At 41.6% G+C, this 19,106-nt stretch overlaps 1 long non-coding RNA gene across 2 annotated transcripts in view; it reads left to right on the plus strand.

Moving 5' to 3' along the window:
- Nucleotides 1–19,106, plus strand: part of LOC311444322 — a 201,007-nt gene that overhangs the window by 154,096 nt on the left and 27,805 nt on the right. Inside the window, exon 4 of one of the 2 annotated variants that reach the window (XR_014697814.1) lies at nt 11,834–11,947. The exons of the other annotated variant lie outside the window; for it this stretch is intronic. This is a non-coding gene — a long non-coding RNA (uncharacterized lncRNA). The remainder of the gene's footprint in view (nt 1–11,833; nt 11,948–19,106) is intronic. 2 annotated transcript variants of the gene reach the window in all.

Genomic DNA, 19,106 nt, shown 5'->3' on the forward strand with positions numbered 1-19,106 from the left:
CACTGCCTTTGTAGTTTCATAAACTGCAGATCAAACCTAGCAAGAGTTAGGTTTTTTGTCTTGACTCCTTTATTTGGAAAGGTATTTCCAAAGGAATGTCATTGGTTAGAAATGGTTAGCAATCTCGTTCTAATTTCCAATCTAAGGGAAGTCACAGTTTATATGCATTTCTTCATTTCCCAACACTGGCCTTTATTTAAAATTGTTTCAACTCCTAGTGTTAACCCTGCAGTGCATTTATGGAGAACAGTCATATTCTTTGATGAGCTTTTCCAAGTTTCTTCTGATATAATAGTTTCTTTATTTCTCTGACAGTAACATTCCTTCCCTTCCCTTCCCTTCCCTTCCCTTCCCTTCCCTTCCCTTCCCTTCCCTTCCCTTCCCTTCCCTTCCCTTCCCTTCCCTTCCCTTCCCTTCCCTTCCCTTCCCTTCCCTTCCCTTCCCTTCCCTTCCCTTCCCTTCCCTTCCCTTCCCTTCCCTTCCCTTCCCTTCCCTTCCCTTCCCTTCCCTTCCCTTCCCTTCCCTTCCCTTCCCTTCCCTTCCCTTCCCATGCATATTGCATTCTCACTTAACTTTAAAAGTATGAATAACCAGAGCTGTACTCAGCATTCCAGATATTTTGACAACGATTAATATTTTCCAGTCACTCCTGGAAATTCCTGGCTTGATTCTAGCTTCTCGTTTCCTTCTTTGCAGTTGCATCACATTGGTGCCTCATCCTGTGACTGGTGACTAATATGGCTGGGTTTCTCTTCTCTCTGATACTTGCAATTGATGAGCTCATAACTCCTGGCAAAATCTTCTGTTATTAGTGCTTTAGTGAGCTGGATGGTATCAAGAACTGAATATGTAAGAGCTGGCTCTGTTGTGTTAGTTACCTAGAAAATGTTCCTAATTTTGCTTGTAATAGCTTTGTAGGACTTTTCAGTTACTTTATTTATAAATCTGGGGGAAAGAGAGGGATTATAGTTGTCTGCTGTCTTAGCTAGGGATCAAGTTAGTAAATTGCATCAAAAACGATGAGAGTGAGAATTCGTAAACTCCTGAGCTGCAGCACAGGTAAAGAGAATTACTGAAAAAAGTGTCACAGTACCATAGGTGTGCTCATTTGTATGAGGTACATGGCTCTTGAGAATCTTGAGATGCTAGAAGGGAGGAACCTCCTTTATGAGGCCTCCCACAGAGGTGGCCACAAGTGAATTGTGAATCTCTGAGCTTCTTCTAAGCTTCAAGGAAATTTTAGAGTTTTAATTACAGCAGTTTATGAAAGCTTATGATTTGGGACAAAATAGTTACTGTTTTGTGTCTATATCCCAATGAAACACATGAAGATAAATAGGGATATTAGTTTCTGGGTAGAGCCCTCGTTTTTTTTTGTTACAGTACCTTTTGAACTTTAGAAGAGTGGAAGAAAAGCAGAACTGATGAATATTAATGAGTTTGGCCTGTGCCCCTGTTGAATACTGGGAGACACAGCCACTGGAGTAGAAAAATAGAGGCAGTTGGTGGGCAAGAAAAATGATAAAGGTAATAAAAGAGTAAGATCTATAAAAACATTTTATCCTGCTATATTTAAGTTAGGTTTTCAGGAATATTTTGGCAGGCATTTGTCATATCAACATTACCTGCAGCAAGAACATCAGTGAAAATTCAGTCATGCCTCTACAAACCTCACCTAAGGACTTTGTGAACTTTTTATTTACTAAGAATTCCCTCTACCGTGCTGCACAAATGACTATATTTGTCCTATAACTTACAAACACAAGAGAGAAGAATGATTGAGCAATGTTCATTTAATTTATTGTTGGTAGCTGCCTTAATTTCCCCAGACCATTATATCATGCTGTTTAGTAGGCATTTGCACAGCACTGTATATTTAAAAGTCCTTTAGGTTATAATTTCAAAAATAAAGTGCACAGCCAGAGGAGAAAAAATGTAAAAATGTAAAAAGAAGAAATAAGATTGACAACCAGAGTAAGATCTAATATATATATATTTTAATTATTTAAATTTTCAAGGTCAGAGATTTTATTTTTTCAAAAAGTAAGTGTCTAAAGACTGTAAGTTCTACATGGAAACAGGAGTAGATTATGAGGGGCAGATAATTTCAAATACTGAACCTGGCAAATGATACTGTAATGTATGATGTAAATGATAGCAAGTGGAAACTTTTTGAAGGGTTGTTGATTTTAATTCTGAAACTCATCGCTTTATTAAAACTAAGATACAAAGCACTTTCTTGAAAAGGGTGTATGTACTTTTCCTACAAATCATCTCCTGTCTACGCAGAAATACTAATTTTCACTTCAAAATATGAAGAGTAGGCAAAAGGTTTGGGACTAAGTAATTCTAATTATACAGTATTAGAACATTTTTAACTATTTAAAGTTTGGGTAAAAGTCTCAAAAAGCTTTATCTACCGTGAGGTTGTGCTTGTCTTCTTTATGTTCGGCCTACTGTCATTTCTCTTTCATGTTGTCATTTATTACCTTCATAATTATTCCTTCCATTGTTTATACAGCTGATTTAAAATTTCAGTTCATAAATTTGTGAGATGGATGACTGCCTCTAATTTTGGTTCTGTCTTCTCAGAGGTTTTTCAGATGAACCCACTGAGACATAACTGCACAATTTTGGAATAAGAATCATTTTGTTCTTATTTTATCTCACCTTCCTCTTTTTTTCCTTTCATTCTTTGTAAACTTTCTGGTGCCTTAGAAAAATGAACGAACCTGTATAGTTCATAATCAGAGCAACTAGCACTGTTCCTGCACATACAAATTTAATGTGACGGTTATTTATTTAGATAGAAAAAATATTTACTGGGAATAAAGGCACATATTTACTGTGAATTAAGGCACAAACATTGTGGTTGTAGACCTCAAGGATGCAGGCTGATAGCACATCCTTTTCTCCTCTCTTCAGCACAACTTTTTCCTTTTTCTTTTGACTTAGAACACCTACCCCAGTGCATATGTGGGTCAGTTAACTTCGGCTCATTAGGCGCAAAACTGTACAGCAAACGGAGGGCCACAACAATCTCTTCCCTTCTCTTACTGCTGCAGGGTAATGGTCTAATAGTCTCTGGGACAGGGTATAAAACAGAGTAGGAGAGGGCAAGGAAAAACTGGCTCCATAAGGTGACATAGAAAACAATGCATGAAGTCATCACAGCAGTCTTGGTGCATCATGTTTTTGAAATCAGATGTTTAGATCAAAGTATTACTACTGTATTAGAGTATCTGTCGTCAGTAATCAGTAGTCTGTATGACAGAATGGCCAAAGTATATGCGTTATTTAATAAGTGTCTGTTTTCTCAAACTAGGCAGCTGGTTTTTTGTTTGCTTTTTTTTTTTTTTTTTTTCTTTTTTTTTTAATTAGAAAAATACCAGTTCTGTCATTCATTATCCTGGGAATCAGCCTGAAACAAATCAGAATGTATGGTTCCACACTAAAATGCTGAAATATCACAGGAGCCTAAGAGACTGTTAAAACATGGAAACTAAGGCAAGATGAGCAACAGGAGACAAAGTATTTATGTCAACATTAATGTAAACAAAACTCCCCCATATTTAAGGGCTGGTTACGAGATAGTTCCTTTAGATGAAAGAGGAATAAACCATTGAAAAGGATGATACTTTAAAGAAATGATTGATAGGATAGAAGAAAGGGACAGTCATTTTTGGTGGTTGCAACAGGAAGATAAGTTGATACATTAATGGAATAAATAATAAATGTAATCAGTTATTTTGTGTAATATACAGTTCCAGACAGTTAGTGAAAGTAGATCAGGGCATATAAACCAGAAGGAGACAATAATACATAAAGAAATCCAGAGGAGGGACAGATCACAGTGCGGTTTAATTGCTTTAATATTGATTAGATAACCTGTTAGGTATTTTGGAGGGAATATGCATTTCTAAAGGTAAACCGGAAAGTTCTTTAACTGGTTTCTTGATCAGTCCCAGTGGTCAAACACAAATGTATTTGTATTATCCAGAGGAATGAAAATTATGTTTAAATACAGTACAATTAGGGTGCAGATGCCATGTGTTAGTAATCAATATACTGTGAAAAAGAATGTGAAACTTATGGCTTGATGTTAAGGCTTGATGGCATGGATGTTAAGAGTCTATGATATTCTCTTAAAGTAATGAGATGTGGAAATGCAGAATATCTTTGAAATCTATGTGTGTATGTGACACATGAAAAACAGGTGGAAGTGGCCATTTGCCGAGGCGATCGGCTCCGGGGCAGACGCGTTCTGCAGCGGAGCGGGGGATCGGGCCAGGCAGGGCTAATTTTTTCCGGCATCGAGCCTACTTGAGGGAGCCGCCAGGACCCGGCAGCCCTCGTGAGGGAGGCTGACGAGGCGAAGGCGGAGCCAGCAGCGCCCCCTCCCCAGCCGTTCAAAAGCTGCCCCTAGGGAGCGCGGCGACCAGGGCGGGCAAACAGGGCGGGCAAACAGGGCGTGGCGCGTCAGAAGGGAGTGGCGCGGCAGTTCGCGCAGGCAGGGCGCGCAGGCAGGGCAGAGCGCTCCCCCTACACACAAACAACACCTCGTTAACAACAGCCGTAACTAGGCGATAATGGTCGCCACCAGGCACGGCGCGCTCTCCAGAAAGTCGGTACACACGCAGACCGACTACCCGTTAAAAAATGCCGCAGTTCAGGTCACCGGATGCAGGGAGTGTCTGAGCCTGTTGCTGCCATCGGCGGGAGGCAGAGAAACTGCGTGTGTGAGGTGCGAGCAGGTGGATGACCTGGTCCGCATGGTGGCGGAGCTCAAGGAGGAGGTGGAGAGGTTGAGGGCCATCAGGGAGTGTGAGCGGGAGATAGACTTCTGGAGTAACTCCCTGCAGGGCCTCAAGGGGAGGTGCCGAGGTGAGACTCCTCAAATGGGGGCGGACCCCCCGCCCTGTCCCTGTCGGGCAGAGGGAGGGGATCTGGGAGCTGAGGAGGAATGGAAACAGGTCCCTGCTCGACATCGCAGGCGATGCTCTCCCCTTCCGGCCCCACCTTCCCAGGTGCCCTTACACAACAGGTTTGAGGCCCTAGAGATTGAGAGGCCGGTGTGTGAGGAAGAGGTAGCAAATGTTCCCAGGAGGATGCCTGGGGCGAGGAGGTCGACTCCGCGCCTCAGGACTGCCTCCACCAAGAAAGACAGGAGGGTTATTGTTGTTGGTGACTCGATTCTTAGGGGAACAGAGGGCCCTATTTGTCGGCCTGACCCTACCCGTAGGGAAGTCTGCTGTCTCCCTGGGGCCAGGGTCAGGGACGTTGCCAGGAAGCTTCCTAACCTGGTACGCCCCTCTATTACCCCCTTTTGATAGTCCAGGCGGGCAGTGATAACATCGAAGAGAGAAGCCTCAAGGCTATCAAAAGGGACTTTAGGGGACTGGGTCGGTTAGTGGATGGAGCGGGAGTGCAGGTGGTGTTTTCGTCCATCCCTACGGTGGCAGGGAGGGGTTCAGAGAGGACACGGAAAGCCCACCTGTTAAACACGTGGCTCCGGGGCTGGTGCCAACGCAGAAATCTTGGGTTTTTTGATCATGGGGCACTTTACTCAGCACCTGGCCTGATGGCCGCAGACGGGTCCCTATCTTTTAGGGGAAAAAGGATCCTGGGCCAGGAACTGGCAGGGCTCGTTGAGAGGGCTTTAAACTAGGTAGGAAGGGGGATGGGGCTGAGGCTAGGATTGTTGGGGCTGTGCCAGGGGGAACAATGGCAAGGCCGGAGGATAAGGCAATGGCCCAGCTGAAGTGCATCTACACCAATGCACGCAGCATGGGTAACAAACAGGAGGAGCTGGAAGCCATCGTGCGGCAGGCAGGCTACGACTTGGTTGCCATCACGGAGACGTGGTGGGACCAGTCTCATGACTGGAGTGCTGCAATGCCTGGCTATAAGCTCTATAGAAGGGACAGGCAGCATAGAAGGGGTGGTGTTGTGGCTCTCTATATTAGAGAGTCTTTCGAGGTTGTAGAACTCGAGGTTGGGAATGACAAGGTCGAGTCCCTTTGGGTCAGGATCGGCAGGGACAACAAGGCTAGTGTCCTGGTTGGGGTCTGCTATAGACCGCCGAACCAGGATGAGGAGACGGATGAGGAATTCTACAGGCAGCTGACAGAGGTTGCAAAATCATCAGCTCTTGTACTCGTGGGGGACTTCAACTTCCCTGACATATCCTGGAAGCACAACACAGCCCTGAGAAAGCAGTCTAGGAGGTTTCTGGAGAGCGTGGAAGATAGCTTCCTGATGCAGCTGGTTAGTGAACCTACCAGGGGTGGTGCCCTGCTAGACCTTCTCTTCACAAACAGAGAAGGACTGGTGGAGGACGTGATCGTCGGGAGCTGTCTCGGGCAGAGTGACCACGCAATGGTGGAGTTCACTATTCTTGGCGAGGCCAGGAAGGGGACCAGTAAAACCGCTGTACTGGACTTTCGGAGGGCTGACTTTGAGATGCTCAGGACACTGGTTGGTGGAGTCCCTTGGGAGGCGGTTCTGAAGGGCAGAGGGGTCCAGGAAGGCTGGGCGCTCTTCAAGAGGGAAGTCTTAATGGCGCAGGAACGGTCTGTCCCCACGTGCCCAAAGACGAGCTGGCGGGGAAGAAGACCGGCCTGGCTCAACAGAGAATTGTGGCTTGATCTTAGGAGAAAAAAGAGGGTTTATAATCTTTGGAAAAGTGGGCAGGCCACTAAGGAGGAGTTTAAAGAAGTAGCGAGGCTGTGCAGGGACAAAATTAGGAAGGCCAAAGCTCATCTGGAGCTCAATCTGGCTACTGCCGTTAAAGATAACAAAAAACGTTTCTATAAATACATCAACACAAAAAGGAGGACTAAGGAGAATCTCCATCCTTTACTGGATGCGGGGGGAAACTTAGTTACAAGAGATGAGGAAAAGGCGGAGGTGCTTAATGCCTTCTTTGCCTCAGTCTTTAGCGGCAATACCGGATGTTCTCTGGATACCCAGTACCCTGAGCTGGTGGAAGGGGATGGGGAGCAGGATGTGGCCCTCATTATCCATGAAGAACTGGTTGGTGACCTGCTACGGCACTTAGATGTGCACAAGTCGATGGGGCCGGATGGGATCCACCCAAGGGTACTGAGGGAACTGGCAGAGGAGCTGGCCAAGCCACTGTCCATCATTTATCAACAGTCCTGGCTATCGGGGGAGGTCCCAATCGACTGGCGGCTAGCAAACGTGACGCCCATCTACAAGAAGGGCCGGAGGGCAGACCCGGGAAACTACAGGCCTGTCAGTTTGACCTCAGTGCCAGGGAAGCTCATGGAGCAGATCCTCCTGAGAGTCATCACGCAGCACTTGCAGGGCAAGCAGGCGATCAGGCCCAGTCAGCATGGCTTTATGAAAGGCAGGTCATGCCTGATGAACCTGATCTCCTTCTATGACAGAGTGACGCACTGGGTGGATGAGGGAAAGGCTGTGGATGTGGTCTACCTTGACTTCAGCAAGGCTTTTGACACCGTCTCCCACAGCATTCTCCTCAAGAAACTGGCTGCTCTTGGCTTGGACTGGCGCACGCTTCGTTGGGTTAGAAACTGGCTGGATAGCCGGGCCCAAAGAGTTGTGGTGAATGGAGCCAAGTCCAGTTGGAGGCCAGTCACTAGTGGCGTCCCCCAGGGCTCGGTGCTGGGGCCGGTCCTCTTTAATATCTTCATCGATGATCTGGACGAGGGCATCGAGTGCACCCTCAGTAAGTTCGCAGATGACACCAAGTTAGGTGCGTGTGTCGATCTGCTTGAGGGTAGGAAAGCTCTGCAGGAGGATCTGGATAGGCTGGACCGATGGGCTGAGGTCAACTGCATGAAGTTTAACAAGGCCAAGTGCCGGGTCCTGCACCTGGGGCGCAATAACCCCAAGCAGAGCTACAGGCTGGGAGAGGAATGGTTGGAGAGCTGCCAGGCAGAGAAGGACCTGGGAGTGATGGTGGATAGTCGGCTGAATATGAGCCAGCAGTGTGCTCAGGTGGCCAAGAAGGCCAACAGCATCCTGGCTTGTATCAGGAACAGCGTGACCAGCAGGGCTAGGGAGGTGATCGTCCCCCTGTACTCAGCTCTGGTGAGGCCGCACCTCGAGTACTGTGTTCAGTTTTGGGCCCCTCGCTACAAGAAGGACATCGAGGTGCTCGAGCGGGTGCAGAGAAGGGCGACGAAGCTGGTGAGGGGCCTGGAGAACAAGTCTTACGAGGAGCGGCTGAGGGAGCTGGGCTTGTTCAGCCTGGAGAAGAGGAGGCTCAGGGGTGACCTTATCGCTCTCTATAGGTACCTCAAGGGAGGCTGTAGCGAGGTGGGGGTTGGTCTGTTCTCCCACGTGCCTGGTGACAGGACGAGGGGGAATGGGCTTAAGTTGAGCCAGGGGAGTTTTAGGTTAGATGTTAGGAAGAACTTCTTCACTGAAAGGGTTGTGAGGCACTGGAACAGGCTGCCCAGGGAAGTGGTGGAGTCACCATCCCTGGAAGTCTTTAAAAGACATTTAGATGTAGAGCTTAGGGATATGGTTTAGTGGAGGGCTGTTAGCGTTAGGTTGGAGGTTGGACTCGATGACCTTGAGGTCTCTTCCAACCTAGAAAATTCTGTGATTCTGTGATTCCAGACGAATAGTCTGTAAAACACGGAGGGAACCATAACTACACTTGTTGATCAAAATAAAAAGCAGGCATAAAACAATGTAATATTTTTGTAATATATGTACTTCATTGGTTTCGATAGTACATTCTTGGGAGATAGTAGTATTTATTACTCTCTGTGTGTGTATATGCATATAAATAAAATGCAGAACTTGATCTGTTTTTAGCTTGGACAACTTCTGCTCTTATTTCAAGTCCAAGCAAAGAACTGTGTGCCAAATAATTTCTTTAATTATTCCAAAACTACTTGCTGACCTTATAGAAGAATTCTGCTCTTTAAATAATTTAAGACATGTAGCCATTTGTTTTATATTAATATGTATACATGTAATAAGTATATATTTATGCACAGACATTTATATTTAGTTATTTGGATTTCATGATAGCCTCTTTTATTATTATTATTATTTTTTTATTATTATTATTTTTCTGGATTCACTATCATAATTTCCAAGGTGATACTCTTTGATACAAACCAACTTGCTGGATTCTCCAGAAACTTCCAACAGGAATACAGTTGGTGCTAATTCCTCTTCCCTCCATCACAAAGTAGATGTTACTGTCAGATAGTTTTATTCTTTCCCATTTGGAACTGAATTCAAACTTCTGGAATAGAGCTCGAAGGAGTTCCTGAAATCCTTCATTACAAGTCTCCCGAAGCAGCGTTGTTTCTGTGGAGTACCTTTAAAGACATCATGTAATAGGAATTTTCATTTTAAATACATGACACTTTAGAAACTATTAAGACACTATTAATAACAGGGAAGCTTGCCATTGGATTCCTTTCATTAAGATTATATGTGAATCGTGTAAAATAAGTAGTAAAAGAAAGTTTAAAAAGGCAGTGAAATGAATCAACCCCTATGTTTTAACAGTCATTAGGGAAGATAATACAAGTATTTTTAAGAGAATAGTACAAAGTCTTATGTGTTAGGGAACTATACGGCATCATAAAGATCTGGATTGGAGAGAGTTATAACAGGTGATTTGTTGGGGCATGTATTAGAGATGAAAGTTTGCTTATTGAAGTGCTGATAACTGATACTCAAAGTGATGGATATGAACATGGGAACAAATTATTTCTGGAGTATAATTATCCTCTCATCAGAATGATTTTTTTTTTTTCTTTGATGTCCCTTGAAGCTCAGACGTGTCTTTCTTCTTGAGCTTGAAGTTATATTTTCAGTCTCACATTCAGTAAACTTTCTTAAGCTTGTTCCAAATCAAATTGAGTGGATCTGTTTTAGACCTGAATGCCTGCTCTTCCTAGGGAGTGCCCCAATACGTGGGTTATACAGGCAACTGACATTGCTGTTTAACCAGATAACTTCAAAACAAAAACTTTGCTAAAGCCGGCACAACACTCTGAATTTTTCTCTTTAAATGAAAATATGGTATTGTTCTGATCTTGATGCAGACTTCATTGTCACTGGATACATCCACACTTGGACAAACTTCTAAGTGGCATAGTACCTTGTATTACACAAGGAGGTACATTCCTAACAACTTCTTACATGAATTCTGGAAACAATTCCCTTTGTTGTGCAGACATCTATTGAATCAAATGAAAGGGCTGTTAGAAGTATGAAGTTTGAGAACAATCTTTCTATCAAGTAGTCTACTTTGCTTAAAGTTAGCAGAATTAATTGCTGGTTGCAGCAAAATGCATCAGCAAAACTTCCAGTACCCTTTTGTTAGCATTCAGCACTTCACATTTAAAACGGCAACTCAAGTTGCACTTGAATGAGATAGCACTAAATTGTGAGGAGCTGTTGATGCCCTCAGGGGTAGAGAGGCCTTGCAGAGAATTCCTGACAAATTAGAGAGCTGGGAAATCACCAACAATATGAAGTTTAACAGGAGCAAGTGTCGTATTTGGCATCTGGGATGAGTTTGGCACAGACTACGGACAAGAGACTGGAGAGCAGCCTTGTGGAAAGGTATCTGGGGGGTTCTGTCTGACAGTGAGCTGAGCATGAGCCAGCTGCGGGACCTGGCAGCCAGGAGGGCCAACCTTGTCCTGGGGTGCATCAGGCACGGCGCTGCTGGACGGTTGAGAGAGGGGAGTGTCCCACTCTGCTCTGCACTGCTGCGTAGTGCAGCAAGTTTTTGGCATTGCTGTATTAGGAGGACATAAAACTATTAGACAGCATCCAAAGGAGGGCTACAAAGATGGTGAATGGTCTGGAGGGCAGGACATATGAGGAGCATCTGGTTTGGTTGGCCTGGAGCAGAGCAGGCCGAGGGGAGGCCTCATGGCGGCCTGCAGCTCCCTCATGAGGAGGCGCTGAGCTCTGCTCTCTGGGGACAGCGACAGGACCTGAAGGAACAGCATGGAGCTGGGACAGGGGAGGGTCAGGCTGGGGGTTAGGGAAAGGTTCTGCACTGAGGGGTGGTTGGGCCCTGGGACAGGCTCCTCAGGGCAGTGGTCACAGCCCTGAGCCTGCCAGAGATCAAAAAGTGTTTGGACAGTGCTCTCAGCCACATGGTCTGTTTTTTTTTTTTTTTTTTTGGGTGGTCCTGTGTGAAGCCAGGAGTTAGTTGGACTTGATGATCCTTGTGGGTCCCTTCTTGGGATATTCGGTGATTCTGTGATTCAAGTTGGTGTCATCTGAACCACTGAAGTCTTTCTGTTTTAGATGGTTATTTTGAAATTGAGCAACATGGATGGGAGTGCGGGCTTGGGATCACTCAAACAACAGAATTGTTTATTCCTTTGCTGCATTCAGAACAATGCCTTGGAGAAAGAAGTTCTTGGCCATATCAGTGGGCTATTTTCCCCTCTGTGTGGAAGTAGCTGAAATATCTAACATGAGTATTTAGGAAAGTCCATTCTTCTGTGCAGTGCGCCAGATGGTAGTTTTGGATGACCTCCAATGGCCCACTCTCTGGAGTCACTAAGTAATTATTGAAACCAATAATTAAACCAGTAAGCCACAGTATATCAATTAATGCTTGAAGAGCTCCTCAAGAAAATCCTTCATACAAAATATTCTTTTGCTTATTAACTGCAAGGATAAATTTTCTTCTTTAATTAAGTTGAATGCATACTTTTCTTAGGAAGAATGCTAAGTATTCGTTTATTTTCCTTTCTAATTTTAATTGTAACATGTGTAGAAGCTTGTAATAAATATGTTCACCTGGTAAATGCTTTGTTTTCACTTTCTCTATTTTGAAGCAACATAGGGAAACTGTAGCTCTTTCTGATGACCTGGGCCAGATTCTTGTCTTCAGCAAAACATTATGGCACCAGTTAAACCAACAGAATGATGTCAGTTTACTGTGAGAATCCAGAATTAAGTAAGTACTTTCAAAATCATTATTTATTTATTTATTTATTTCTCCTTAAAAGCAAACGAGAGTGGAACATGTAATTCTTTTCCTCTGAATTTTCTTTCACACAGGATTTTAGACTTTGCAGAGTTTCTTCTTTTGCAATAAAGCCACATTGCATGTGATACCTTGTGAAACACAACAACGTTTCACTTTTGAGTTTTGATTCCTCTCTTTTAATTACATATGAGAATAAGTCTAGTAAATTTAATTCTTATGCTTGTGACAAAACAGCTCCAGCTGTTAGTTAGGAACGTACTGGCAGGCCTGCCTCAGGAAGCAGGGGTGCTCCATGATGTTGCTTGCTGTTTTAGATGGACATCTGGATGCTTCCTGACTGCAGAAAACTTGTTCTATAGTTCTGGTCTCCCGTTTGCCCCTCACCTGTCTCTCAGTACAAATCCTGGAGTCTTGGTTTCCTCTTGATGTAGGACCAGAACTATAAGGTGCACTGTAGGCATCATTGCATATGCACTCAACAGGCAAGAAGTTGCTCGGACTATATATTAAATTAAAGCCATTGGTAAAATTAGTCTGATTAGGCCAGACTACACAAATGAAGGAAAATGTAGTCAGCTCTACCACTGTGCTGTATCTCTGCCACTTGTGGTCATAATAGCATGTACATGCTTATAACATTTTCAAAACTTTATGTGCTTTTCAGTCATGTCTCATTGCTTCTTGGCAAATTTTAAATAAAATCCTCCAGGTTTTTCTGTATATTTCATTCTCTATCTTCAAGACTGTTCCTGAAGTTGTATAATTATTCTGACTGTTCTGAACGAAAAAGGTGCTAAAAGAAATAAGTCAGAAATTTATTTTGCCATCTGCAGTGAAACTGGTTACTGAGGTTATTTGATTTTGGTTTATATTAGACCGGGAACTTAGATCAAAGATCGTAAGACATTATAATGCCAGAATACAAGTAATGGAAAAATAAAGAATACAATGAATATCTTGAATTCATTGAACCTAATTCAGATCTATGTCCTCTTTGCTATCATACTTTCATTTAAAAACACTTAATATATGATAATTTTAAAATATATGTTACCACACAATAGACTTTTCTATAAGTCGAAATATATAGAGAGATATATTTTTCAAAATCAACAGCAGGATCGAAAGCTGTAACTTATGGTTGTTCAAGCCAGTACTGACCATTACGATCACAGAATCACAGAATTGTAGGGGTTGGAAGGGACCTCAAGAGATCATCCGGTCCAACTCCCCTGCTGTTGGGGGCTGCATTTTCCCAGCAGGGAAGCTGGAATAGTCAGTCTGCAGACTTCTGTCACGTATGCTGTAATTCCCCATCTAGTTTTCAGTTACTTTTTATGGTACATTTTATTCAAAACCATAATAATTTTTTCTCTACCCTGCATCATTTTATAGCTTCTCTACCTTTCCTAAACTTTCTCTGCTTGCATCTTGCAAGTGTAAAGTGTTTGAACTGATAGAATGGCAGCTACTTTAGGATGCAGTCAGTGGAATAATAAAAGGATTGTAAAACTCGATTCATTCCATTTTATAAGAGTACATGATGTTTTTGAGAGGGAAAGTGCTTCTATTCAGTGTCAGTCACTGATATTTCCACAGTGCATTCTTTGGGGGGAAGTAAAGGCAACAACAAAAAAGGAGATGAACAAGACTTGCATCTTCTGCATGACATCTGGTAATATCCCCTTTAAATCTCAGACAAGACTCTGTTTGAAGCCTGTGCCTGTCTATCAGAACATATGGATATATACAACACCCTGATGGTTCCATGAAATGTCTTGAATACAACATGCATTCAGAACATTCAGAGGCATTTTATTAGTCAACAGCTTTACATTAAAACACTTGAAGAGCAGACTCTACGATCTGTGAGGTGGGTTCTGCGAGTGATTTGAGGAGGTGACAACTCCAGACTTCTATTATTTGGATAATTCTTCATAGAATTTGATTTTTTTCCCCCTATTTTTTTTTTCCCCCTAACTAAATATGAGCTTATTCTTAAAACTGCCATCTATTGCTTTTAGCAGTAACTATGAGATCAGGTGGTTTCCCCAGCTCTGGAGAAGAATGACTCAGTAGGGAGCTTATACTGAAATTGCACACTAGCTAAAAGCTATTAAACTTACAGGAAACAGTCTCTCACCACATGATGACCTGTGAAACATGCACACTAAGTGCCCTGCTTTTTATTTACACCAAAGGTAGTTTGTACCTCATTGCCTAAGTACAGTGTGCGCTCATTTAAAACAAGCCCTTGTGTTCTGGATGTGCAATATGGCTTTTGAGCAAACGAGAATTAGGCTCTCAAGGTTTGACTCAGTCCTTTCTGAACACTGTGGGGAGATAAATTCACCTGCTGAATGCAGGAAAAAAAGTGGTCTTAATATTAGTAAAACATTAGGGTGCCTGTGTAGGTCAGTGCAAACAGCCCCCATGGTAATTATAACAAACCCTTCCTATGTTAAAGAATGATTCCAATTATTTCATGCTGTACAACATTTCTCCTCAAAAACATCTGTTTTCAAAATAGTTGTGTTATTGTCCACTGTATGTAAATGTTTAGTTTCCATAATTGTCCTTCAGTAGTTTATTAGCACAATGGACTTTTGGAATCAGCTCACTTCATTTCATATTGTGCTTTTATAAGGGGTTGAAAGAGCTCCTGAAATCAATGCAAGGTTTTATTCAGTCTGTAAGAGCAACATACCTGCTTCTAGCCAAACCAGTTTTCCTTCACTTTGGGAAAGTGACTGGCAAATCAAATTTAGCATTTTTATCAAATATTATTGCAAGGATCCATGTTATTAGTAGTTCTCTTTATTAATTTTTCTCTTTTTCTATGCCTTTTCAATCTTTTGGCTAAAGGTTTTAAGTTTTTCCAATTTATGGGGAAGGAGAGGTTGGCAAGCCACAAGTAGCAACAGCTGATGGGAAAGCATATGAGCAGTGGCATGACAATTAGTGCCCAACCAGACTGCACGCTTAGGGTGGTAAGGGAGAGATTACTATCTCCCTATGCACAGTAAATTCACATGCTTTGAGTGTTTTTTGGCTTAGCTTTTTAAAAAGTAGCTGGATCTTACATGCCTTGAATAAGTTTCTGTAACTGTAACAATGGGACTCTTTAAATTGGGTGATCCTTTTCAATCTTGGTTTCCTAAGTCACTTGTGACTTCAGTCTTCTGCACTACTCCTGCATAACATTCAGCAAGCTCTGAATAACAAGGTAGAAGGGGTTGTCTTTGTGCTCAACTAGATAATTGAAATGCATATCTATATGTCATGACTGAGGCATTCTCTCCAATAGTACTAAAGTCCCTTTAAATTCCCCTGAAGAAAACTCTGACAGGGAAATGCAAAACTTTATATATATAGTTTGCTTCCTTAAATGATATGAGAGGTGTTATTCACAAATCGGAGATGGATACCTGGAAAGACACATTTCTGAATTAACAATAGAGGAAAGAATGTAATTACATAAGGCAAATATTGCAAGCTTCTAAGTCAGGTTTTGGTATTTTTTTTTTCCTCTTGCAGATTAAATAAAGAGATAGAAACACAGACAAAGTGGAAAATGTTTAGCAGTCTCTGCAAGGAATTTGGAACAAGATACTTCAATGTCATTGTAAATGTAATTAGTGCACTTCAGAGAAGTTTGTGGTACATCTCAAAGGAACAGTAACAAAACACTAAAAAGAAAATAGGAGAGATTCCAAGTTATATTTAAAAAAAAGGAAGGCTGTGAAATGGAAGACTCAAAAAGCAGTAAATGCTAATGCTGAGGCTACCCTTGAGACTTAAGTTTGCCCCACTCAGGGCATAAATGTTATACTTTCCAATTACTAGGCTACATATATATATATGTGTATATATATACATATATATTTTTTTTTTTATGAGACCTATGACTTGTTCAGCTTACAAGATAAATAATAATATCAATTGTACAATATTTATTTTTATTTTTAGCATCAAATGGGACATTGAGTCATGTAGATAAAAGTTGCCTAAAGAGCCAACCAAATTTATCTGCCTAATTTTGAAAACTGATGACTTGATTTTCCTTATAAAAAAAAAAAAAAAAAAAAAAAGATATTTTATAATTTTTTGTCTGTCCTGAGAAGTCTTCCTCAATTCTTCTACCTTAATTTTTCTTTGGCTCTTTTCTCTCAGCATTATCTTCCTCAAAACTCGTGCTTATCTGCCATGTATCTGGTAGCACTGGGGAGATGATAGTCCTGTCTGAGCATAGTAAACTGTGACAAAATGGATCATGCTCTCTGGAGCAATGAAATTCAGATAGAGCATAGTAACCAAACCTTAATATCTTTTACTTATGCTATATGAAATGAGAATTTTCAAGTCCTGACATTTGAATTGGTGACTGTATAAAATTCAGAAGACTTATTAGCATCTCTATATTTTTTCCAATCCTTAGTCTTGAACATGCAGATACAATAACGCGACAACAAAACAGTATTCAAATTTTTCATTTTGACCTTGGCAAGCAACTTGTTTTCTGGTTTCAGGAAAGACTGAATTACTTTTTTTCTGAAATATGAAGATCCATAAATAAACAGGTATATCTGTAGGTTTGAGAGGTATCTGGCAGGAGTATAAATGCAAAAGTTAAGTTAACTTTAAAAATTAAAGTTAAGCAAACTTAAAATTGACTAGAAAGCAAACTTCTAACATAGTGCCCAGCACCCTTAATAGTAGATATCATTGTGGTGTTGCTCATAATAAAATATTCAATTTTAAAGTACTTCTGAAAGCATCAGCAGGAACAGTTCCCCTGTAAAGGTGAATCTGATTAATGCAGGACACCTTTATTACTCAAGCTTTATGCACATATGTCAGTGTGAACACTGAACTTCAAACAGGGAATGCAGAAGACCAGCAGTCATCCCTCAAGTGTATTATGTTTGGTGGAATTCTGAATAGGGGACTGACCTCTCCTTAAGCAAACTGATAATCTAGAACAGGGGAATGAGTATTGATATATGAAAATTTACAGAAGAGACAGTTATTTTTGAATTTTCTTCACATTTTGCTTTGGCCCATGTTGCTCCAGCTATTTGATGTTTCTTGCCATATCTTCTTTTTCTGGCTAGCTTTGGATGTGAGGAAACGTTTGACAAATTACATGTTTTAGAAACTATATCCTTATGCTAACATGGAAATAACATTTGAGTTGCAGAAGCTGGTTTGTAGTTAGCTCTGACATTCAAGATTTACATTTCAACTGCTCAAATTATATTTCTTATGAAATCTTCATGATAATGGGTATTTTTGTTGACAAAATAAAAATGTATTGCATTCTGTTTTGAAAAATTATGATGAGTGGATTAGGTTTTTCTATGCAACAGTTGAAAAAAGTCAAATATCTTTAAATTCAGTCTGCTCTCCTTTGCAAGAAGTTTCCTTTTGTTCTTAAAATTTGAATGCCTACACCATGTAACACAAAAACAGTTAAAAATTATCCTTCTTTGTTGTTTAAATTATTATTCCATTTTCCATTGCTTTTCTTACTTTGATACTTTGCTGAAATGTTTGTTGATTTTACTGGTAGCTTCAGTGTAACACGTTGTCCAGTTTGAGCTGATAATTTAAGATTTTATGTTAAGTTTGTCCAGGTGCTGTCTACTTTATTATGTTTCATTTTGCTGACATTTCCTGGTGTGAAGATTTTCCCTGGTTGTAAATCAAAGTGTATGTAGAATTCGCCTGGTACATATTTTGTGAGAGCTGTTTGTGAAAATTTGATGTAGCTGTCTGATTAACCTAAACTTGCTGGCTAGAATCCTGTCCAGCTAATATATATTATATATATATTTGTACATTTATATTTATTTATAAATATACATATATATTTATATTTTTATATTTATACACACACACATAATATATATAATGTATATATAAATATATATAATTATATATATAGTATATATATAATTCAATATATATATATATATTTACCTTGAATCCCCTACCTTTCAGTTGCTGTTTCAGTATCTTGGGTTCTGAGGGTGGATTTCTTTTTGTCTCTTCTTGCAATTCTTTTCACTTTTGTTAAATTTTATTTTTTTTTTATTTTTTTTTGGCAATGTTTTGTTAAAGTTCATGTTTTCTGCTGCTTGTTTCTTTTCCACATGGCTTCGTATGTCTTTCTTTATCTAGATTTCTCTGACTAGAAGACACCTATATTTGTTAAGGCACTTGTTAGTTCTGTCAGTAAGACTGGACTTTGACGTATTAGTGCTGCTTTCTCATTAAATATCTCTATCTTGTAGTAGGTGAACAATCTTCTACATTTCCTGTTAAAACTGGAGCTTTTTAATGTTGTCCATGCCGAGTCTGCTGCTACTTTTCTTGGTCTTTTTCATTTTTAAAAATATGTTAAATTTCATATGCTTTGTTGCATTAGAAAATAGCTGGGTAGCCAGATCCAAAGAGTCATGGTGAATGGAGTTAAATGCAGCTGGAGGCTGGTCACTAGTGGAGTCTCCCAGGTCTCAGTACTGGGGCCAGTCCTCTTTAATGTCTTTATTGATGATCTGGACGAGGGCATCAAGTGCACCCTCAGTAAGTTCGCATATGACACCAAGTTAGGTGCGTGTGTCGATCTGCTTGAGGGTAGGAAAGCTCTGCAGGAGGATCTGGATAGGCTGCACCGATGGGCTGAGGTCAACTGCATGAAGTTCAACAAGGCCAAGTGCTGGGTCCTGCACCTGGGGCACAACAACCCCAAGCAGAGCTACAGGCTGGGAGATGAGTGGTTGGAGAGCTGCCTGGCAGAGAAGGACCTGGGAGTATTGGTGGATAGTCGGCTGAATATGAGCCAGCAGTGTGCCTAGGGGGCCAAGAAGGCCAACAGCATCCTGGCTTGTATAAGCAGCAGTGTGGCCAGCAGGGCTAGGGAAGTGATTGTCCCCCTGTACTCGGCTCTGGTGAGGCCGTACCTCGAATATTGTGTTCAGTTTTGGGCCCCTCTCTACAAGAAGGACATTGAGGTGCTCGAGAGAGTCCGGGGAAGGGCAATGAAGCTGGTGAGGGGTCTGGAGAACAAGTCCTACGAGGAGCGGCTGAGGGAGCTGGGCTTGTTCAGCCTGGAGAAGAGGAG

The sequence above is a fragment of the Aythya ferina genome (assembly GCF_964211825.1).
Source record: "Aythya ferina genome assembly, chromosome: 14".
Classification (NCBI taxonomy): domain Eukaryota; kingdom Metazoa; phylum Chordata; class Aves; order Anseriformes; family Anatidae; genus Aythya; species Aythya ferina.